Source organism: Heptranchias perlo, chromosome 35 (genome assembly GCF_035084215.1).
Source record: "Heptranchias perlo isolate sHepPer1 chromosome 35, sHepPer1.hap1, whole genome shotgun sequence".
Classification (NCBI taxonomy): Eukaryota; Metazoa; Chordata; class Chondrichthyes; order Hexanchiformes; family Hexanchidae; genus Heptranchias; species Heptranchias perlo.
The window spans coordinates 21,743,882-21,752,757 of NC_090359.1; positions in this window are offsets into that span (position 1 = coordinate 21,743,882).

Genomic DNA, 8,876 nt, shown 5'->3' on the forward strand with positions numbered 1-8,876 from the left:
GAGAGGGGTTAGGAGAAATGTCTTTACACAAAAGATTGTTGGTGCACGGAATGCTTTGTCACATAGAGTAGGGGGCACAGACCATTGCATCTTTTATGGGAAAACTGGATAAATATTTGAAACAAAGGAAGTACAGGACTATGGGGAGACAGCAGAACAGTGGGATTTGTTTTGGACTGCTCTAGCAAAGAGCCATCACAGGCTCAGCCTCAAATGCTATTACTAGGAGCCTGTTCCACATATGCCATTAAAGATTGGGGCCCCAAGATATCATGCAATGTTCCGAATGGAACCTCACCAACGATTTGTACTCGGTTAGAATAAATTGCTTTGATTTACAGTCAAATGCTTGTGAAACGTATCCCAATACTTCATCAACTTAGCTGATAACAGCTTCAAATTCACGTGCAACTTTCAGTGAGTAATTAATAATTAACCCAATGCCCTTTCCGTTTTTGCTAATGGACATTTCTTCATCGTGTATACATTCCTGTTTCCTGTACCTTATTTTATCTGCATTAAAATCCATCTGCTATATCTTAGCCCATCTCTTTGAAAGGTGTTTATCTCACTTCAAAATTTCTTTGAAATGTAACAGTTACCACCCCATCAACTTTGGGGACAACGGCCCAAACTTCCGCAGGCCTACTGGCGCACCACTGGAGGACCTCGATTGGGACGGAACCTCCGCACACCCCAAACAGAATCACCTGCGTCAGAGGGGTGTAGCCAGAGGAGGGGACTCCCAGGCCAGGAGTTACCAGGCTTTAAGATTTAGAAAACTGTTATAAAGGGGGACAATGAAGGTTCCATTTGTCCTCTCCTCGAGTAATTAGCCAGTACTGCATTTCCTGCCCTCGTCTCCTTCTTGTGGCAGGCACCTAAGATGGGCAAATATTAATAAGCTGTTAATATTCTACTGAGGGAATCTTTTGACCCCAGAAAGTCCAGCGAGGTTAGCAGTGGAGATTTGCAGTGGACATTCCCCAGCACATGCTAAAATGTTGGACCCACAGATATTTGTTTGGAACATGCTTTAGTTGTGATTGGGTGGCTACTAAATATAACAGACCTCTATCATTAAGTAGACAGTGGGGGCATCTTTCGAGTCCCTGCTGCTGGCTAAGTACCTCACCTGCTGGCAGCGCAAATTAGGTTTTCAGGTGTGCACTGCCCACAATTTACACACCGCTGACTGTGTAGCTGTTACTGTGAGGACTGACTAACAATTACAACACAATGTGGCGCAAGACTGAACAAAATCCTAATCATACGTCTAGGTACAGTACCTATGCATTCCTCTAGAGACTTGTCTATGACAGACTGGAAGAGCTTTTCATACTGACTGTCACTGAGTGTTGGAATCTCCTGAAAATATAAGCAAAGGTAACACTTTTTAAAAACAATCAAAAGAAAAAATTCCACAGGTTTATAGGTAATTATTATCTAGCTGCTACGCAAGGAATCATGATCGTAAAATTATGTTGCGCAGTATAAGTGAACAAACGCTTATCACATAAATATGAAATTCTTCTGTCTGCTTTTTTAACAAAGACGTTAACCACTTGTTTTAAACAGGCTGTTAAAACAGCGGATAACAGAATTTTGTAAAACGTGTTAGGTGTTTGTACACCATATTGCACTGCCTGTGTTTTTTCGATGCGAGGCTGAATGCCACTGAGCTCTTACTCTTCATACTTTGAAGACCTCTTCCCCCGACCCCGAATTTACTCTTACACCATCCACTCTCACTAATTCTCTTTCTCTCCCCTTAAAAACATCAAACTCCACCTTTCTTACATCAAAAGCACCCTTCCTCCTTTACACCAATCTCCACCCTCCCCACCTTTTCTTCTTGACATCAAATCTAGACTTCCTTTCTTATACTTAAATAGATCAAATCGAACTAGGGTTGCCAACCCTCCCAGGCTGCCTTGGAGTCTCCAGGGATTAAAGATTAATCTCCCAGACACTGCTGCGAACAATCCAGGCGAAAAATCATAGGGGCATAAAAAGAAATATCGGAGATGAGGAAAAAGGTTGTTTGACTGACAGCCAAGAATCATACAACTGGGTATCAAATAGTCCGCTAGCTTTCCAATTGGCATAGGCAGGTAGCGCGCCGCGAGGATGGACGTGTCAGAAGACCAATGGCCGGAGTGTGGCGGCTGGATGAAATCTCCCGGAATACGTCCAACCAGAGTTGGCAACCCTAAATTGAACAGATGTGGACTAAATCTGTGATTACCCATGTTGGTCTCCAAGCCACTACACCTGTGTCCTGAAACTGAGTGGCGCACAATTAGTGATAAACTCGTTTGTATGAAATTCCTAATCTAACTTTAGTTCAATCAGGTTACTGTCTCCATTAAGAGAGCAGACAGAGTAATTTAATATGAACTCATTAAATATTCACATTTTAATATCGTCATTTCAAGGTCTTCCCCCTCCTCCCCTCCTCCGAGTAGGCTTGATACCTTTTGTTATTTTAACCATCAGAGATTTTAGCATTGCCTTTAACTAACCATTCCACAAGCTACGATTTTGTTAATTTTCTAACTTAAACCTTGACATACTTAATCCAGGCATTGTTAAGGAAGTATCTGTATCAATCCCAGCATGTTTTTAATCTATCCAGATATGCAGATGGCTTCTATCAGAAACACACCTTATTTGTTTTAGTTGTGCCTCCAACACACTTGGTTTTGCGTTTAGCCTTCTCTTCATGACTCTTGTTACTGATTTTTCCTGGTTTGTCTATGCAGCTTTCCTCGAGACATGTCTTGGCCTGTTTCTTTTCTAGCACAGCTTTCTTTTTCTTCAGTGCAAAGCTTTTCTGGCCTTTCTTTTCCATATCTGAACACGTGCTGTCTCCATTTTGACTCTCAATTACGGCAGAGGAATTCTCACATAGCACCTCTTTATTCTTCTTCAGTTTCAGGATGTTGTCCGTCCCACTAGGAGCTACAAAGCTCGTGCCTTTCTTCACATTCTTCTCGATACCTGAATATTTAAAGATCTAATGTGACAAGGCACTTTCATTTTCCATACACTCTGTTTTAACAGTTCTCCACACGGTATGGCAGAAATCGCAGTGCACCCTGCAGCGCTAAAGTACCGCTCCATGGATTAGCAGCACACAGCGCTCCTCATCCGAACCACTCCATTTGGGATGGTACCGAGCAGAAAGCAAGCATTCCCCCACAGCAAAGGGGAGGAAAATTGGAAGGTTAAAAATAAAAATAAATTGAAATTGGGAGCGTATGGGGGTGAACATGGGCAGGGACACAAAACAGGCGGTATCGCATTGGACGCCTGTTATATATCCTGTCTAATATTCAGTTGCATTGACTTCAATAGAACTAAATATCAGGCGGGTTGTAAAACAGGTGGGCAGTGCAATACTGCCTGTCTTGCATTATCGCCCAAGACAAATTTCAACTCCTAGGTATGTGGGGGCTGTTTATAATCTGTTTTAATATTACTTCATATTACATATGAAGTAGAACATAAGGAGCAGATGAATTAACACTAATTTTATATCATGCAACAAGGTAACTGAATTTGATTTTGCAAGCTCAAGTTTAACAAGAACCCTTTTGAAAAAATTTAAACCGAAACAAAGAAAATATGATTATTTTTCTACCATTTTTTGTTTCTTTCTTTGTTGATTTTTAAAACATAAGTCCAGCGACCCAGTGACCTGATTTATAAGTGTAGCTCCTGATGTGGTACTGAAGATACAAACCAAAAGGTTCCCGGTTTAATTCCTGGTCTGTGCCGAGTTAGCTGATCTTAGCCAGAGTAGCAGTTCGGGGAGCTACTATTAGTCTCAGTGTTCCAGAATAGGGTGAGGAATAAAATCAACTAGGATTCTAACTGTTAATTGCAATCCAGTGATTCCTGCTGGAAAATGTGCAGGTGGGGAGGATTGGACATTTGGGTGAGGTACTGGAGGGCTGGCAATGGCCGTACCCAAGACAAAGTCAGGATACGTGGACAGAAAATTAGAAGGGCATAAGCTAAAAGGAATGCTCAAAGATCACTGTATGAGGAGGCTTGAACTAACATCAAAATTGATAGTTGTTAATCCAGGAGATACTTCAACAATGTTGTCATTCAAACCATGTGCAGTAGTACAGCTGCAACAAACTGTTAGGCACAGGAACACCTCCCAGCCAATATAACTTATGGTGACATTGTGGAATGTACACAAACATGCTCCACTGCAAAAAGTAGGCTCAAAGGGCTGAAAGACCTTTTCATGATCCATGCTTTCTTATGTTATTATGTTCCCCTGATGACATCGCCACTGATTTTGTATCCCTCACTCCAATTTTCCCACCTGTTTTCTCCCTTGAGTCTACCTCCCTTTAAAGTGATGACTTATGCCAGGGTATGTTTCCAAGGGATCTTTGGCACCTTACTCAAGTGGCCACGTGTCAGCCTGGGCAAAAGAGTTGTCAGCAGGAAGTTTCAGCGTGACATTTATCATCATCTGACAATGCTCTCTCTCCACACCCCCCTCCCCCGCCACCACATACACATTTCTCCCCTGAATAATGATCAGGAGCAGGAATTCTGAATGCTTAGCCGTAGACATTGAGGCCAACTGTATTTCTCTCCCTCCCACCACAGCTCCAGCTGAGATCAGCTAATGTAACACAGACTGGGGAATGTAGGTGGGATCTCCCTGGTCTGCATGGCTCAGTACCATGCTATGGAGGAAAGTTTCCCTTCCATGCACTGGATATTGCAAAACCTTAACCATGTTAATAAAGAATGAGTTTACAATTTCAGTCGACCTAGCACGCAGATGAAATTTTCATCCCATGTGATGAATTTAATTTATGCACCAAGGATGCAAGGAAGCAATACTCACTGTTTAAAAAAATAAACAAAAGGGTGTAAATATAAAGGGTGCTAAATTGGGCTGTGTGGCGCCCGTTATTTCAGCGCTACGCGGCCTCTCGATCATCCAAGGTGGCGTCTTGGCTGCACATGCACGTTTCCAGGACGCCATCTCGGTATAGGAGTTAGCGTAAGCGCAAATACCGAAAGCCAGAAGCATGTAAAGTTAGGAGAAAATGGATACAATCAGTGCGCAATGCTGATTTAAAGTGATAGACACCATTTTGGCACTTAATGCTCAACTCAACGCATAGTCTTAACCACGACCATCTGAAAGTGTATTAGAGTGCCTGGAGGACCTCCACCAGCGCTATTTAAAAGGACCAAGCAGGATTTACAGGTTAGTGGCTGGATTATTGCTTCTGGCTGCCAATAGATTTGTAACTGTTTTTGGGGGTCTCCTATACTTGAATACTAGGACGCGGGGACATAGCCTAACATTTAGAGCCAGGACGTGCAGGAGTGAAGTTAGGAAACGCTTCTACACGCAAGTGTGGGAGAAGTTTGGAACGCTCTTCTGCAAATAGCAGTTGATGTTAGCTCAATTGTGAATTCTAAATCTGAGATTGATAAATTTCTGTCAACCAAGGGTATTAAGGGATATGGGACTAAGGCGGGTATATGGAGTTAGGTCACAGGTCCAGCATAATCTCATTGAATGGCGGAACAGGCTCGAGGGGCTAAATGCCACTGCCACTTGCTGCCTCCTGTTATGCGCCACCTTCTTCTGCAAGAAAGTGGGACGTGTGTCTGGGTGATGTGCCTGTCATGGTTGAATAGCTGCCAGTGTGTGTGGCCTGTGAGTTGTGGGTGGGCGGACTGCATCAGTGGTAATGTGTAAGGGTGAGAGGAAGCATCTGATTGGAAGAATTGAGTACGGATGGAAAGAGTTTGTTGGTATGTGAGTGATGGGGGTGTGGTGCGTGAGGCAGTGGATGGGGCTAGTGGTGTAGTTGGTAGGAGACGCCACTTGACAATTGACCTCACTTACCTTGACCACTCGTATCAAAGCATTGAACTTCTTCCTGCACAGCATCCATGTTCGTGGTGCTGTGCGCCTGGAATTGACTTCGTCCCGCGCTGCCTCCCACTGCCTTTTGGGCATATGTCTGGAGGGCCTCTTGCCACCCGCCACCCCCCCCCCCACCCCCGCAGATATAGGATGTCCCTCCTTCTGTCCATCTCTTGCACCAAGGCCTGTAGTGCATCAGCAGAGAACCTTGGTGCACGCACTCTTCTAGGCCTGGTAGCAACTCAGAACAGCAGATTGGTGTGGTCTGGCATGCAGATTGGAGGATGTGGGCTTTAGTAGTGCTCAACCTTTATTCAATGTTATAACATAACTCATCAGTGTGGAAACATAGGGGGGGGAAATTGGATAGGGCCTGTTTTTGGGCGGGGGTAGCACGATCCGCTATTACCCCGCGCCCAATGGTCCCTGCGCAGGCAGGACGAGATTTTTGTCAGGCCTGAGGACTTACCTGCAATCTGCGTTGGAAATCAGCGTTGAACGAGGATTCCGTGCAATTTGCACTTTCCACCAGCAGAGGGAAACTCCAATCTCTTAAAGGCAGGCTGTCTGTTAGAAATCTCTTAAAGGTGGCTGGTACCTGTTATTTGCTGAATATAACAGCCTGCTGTCTGCATGGAGTCTGAACGGAGATCAGACATTGCACACGTAAAGCACAGTTGCAGGTCCCATCCCTATTTTTACATCCTGATCAGTTATGTTAAAACATTGAATAAAGGTTGTGAACCACTAAATCTCACACATCCTCCAATCTGCATGCCAGACCTCACCAATCTGCCGATCTGAGAGTCTGTGCACCAAGGTTCTTTGCTGATGCACCAGAGGCCTTGGTGCAAGAGGTGGACGGAAGGAGGGACATCCTACATCCGCAGTGGGTGGGGGGTGTGCATGAGGCCCTCCAGACCTACATCCAAAAGGCAGTGGGGGGCAGTATGGGATGAAGTCAATGTCAGGCGCACAGCATCATGAACATGGATGCAGTACAGGAAGAAGATCAATGCTTTGACATGAGTGGTCAAGGTGAGTGAGGTCAACTGTCAAGTGGCGTCTCCTACCAACTACACCACTAGCCGCATCCATTGCTCCTCGCACTACACCCCCAATCGTCCACATAACAACAAACTCTTTCCATCAGTACTCAACCCTCTCACCCTTACACATTACCACCGTTGCAAGCCACCCACACACTGGCAGCTATTCAACCATGATAGGCACATCACCCAGACACACGTCCCGCTTTCTTGCAGGAGAAGCTGGCACATATCAGGAGGCAGCAAGTGGCGGTGGCATTTTGCCCCTCGAGCCTGCTCCAACATTCGATCAGATCAGGGTGGACCTGTGACCTAACTCCATATACCCACCTTAGCCCCATATCCCTTAATACCCTCGGTTCACAGAAATCTATCAATCTCAGATTTAGAATTCTCAATTGAGCTAGCATCAACTGCCGTTTGCAGAAGAGCGTTCCAAACTTCCCCCACCCTTTGCGCGTAGAAGCATTTCTTAACTTCACTCCTGCATGTCCTGGCTCTAAATGTTAGGCTATGTCCCTGCGTCCTAGTATTCAAGTGTAGCAGACCTCCAAAAACAGTTACAAATGTCTGGGCAGCCAGAAGCAATAATCCAGCCACTAACCTGTAAATCCTGCACTGTCCCTTTAAATAGCGCCGGTGGGGTGTCCTCCAGGCACTCTAAGACACGTTCAGATGGTCGTGGTTAAGACTGTGCATTGAGTTGAGCGTTAAGTCCCAAAATGGTGTCTATCCTTTAAATCAGTGTTGTACACTGATTGAAGCCAATTTCTCCCTACATTACATGATTCCAGCGTTCGTTATCTGCGCCTGCGCTAACTCCTATACCAAAATGGCGTCTGGCGCACGTCACGTCTGGAAACATGCGTGCGCATACAAGACTCCATCTTGAATGTTGAAGGGGCCGTATCGCGCCGAAACAACGGGCGCTACACGGCCCAATTTAGTGCCCAGGGAACGGACCTGCATTTGTGTTTTACGTGCGCGATGTCTGATCTCCATTCAAACAGCAGATTGTTATTTTTAGCAAGTAACAGGTACTGGCTATCTTTAAGAGATTTGAAGAGACATCCTCCCTTTAAAAGATTGGGGCTCCCCCGGTGGAAAATGCGAATTGTATTGAATCGACGCGCAAGGCCTGGATTTCAACGCAGCTTGATGGTGAGTCCTCAGGCCGGACGAAGTTCTCATCCACTGGGCGCAGGTGAAGAGCGGATCACGCTACCCACGCCCAATAATAGGCCCCATCGAACTTTTCCCCCCAAAGGTTCTTAAAAACTTATAATTAATCTTTGTAACTGACAAGTTTCAAAAAGGGAACAGATGAAGACTTGCTCTGTAAACTTGTATGCCCAGTTTCAAACAAAGATCATGCTTTGTTCAGCATGATGTATTCCACAATCCTTCATGCCTCCTATGCAAAGTAAGTAGTTTTGTTTTTCTTGTTTATTTGTAATATTTGAGTTTGAGATGGGTCAATTGAGACAAGTAGGGTTGCAGATTATTTATAGGGCGTTAGATTTAATTTAAAAATCTTGTTACATAGTTACAAAACACTTTGGAATACTGTATCCTTATTTAGGAATTATTAAAATATCAAAATAGTCCAGTCTCAGAGACTGGTATGTACTGTATAGTACACTGTATTAGTATACTGTATTCATTGCTCACAATGCGGTCTCCTCTGCATTGGGGAGACCAAACGCAGACTGGGTGGTCGCTTTGCTGAACACCTCCATTCAGTCCGCAAGTGTGACCCTGACCTGTCGGTCGCTTGCCATTTCAATTCCCCGTCCCACTCCCACTCTGATCTCTCTGTCCTCGGCCTCTTACGCTGTTCCAATGAAGCTCAACAGAAACTCAAGGAGCAGCACCTCATCTTTCGATTAGGCACTTTACAACCT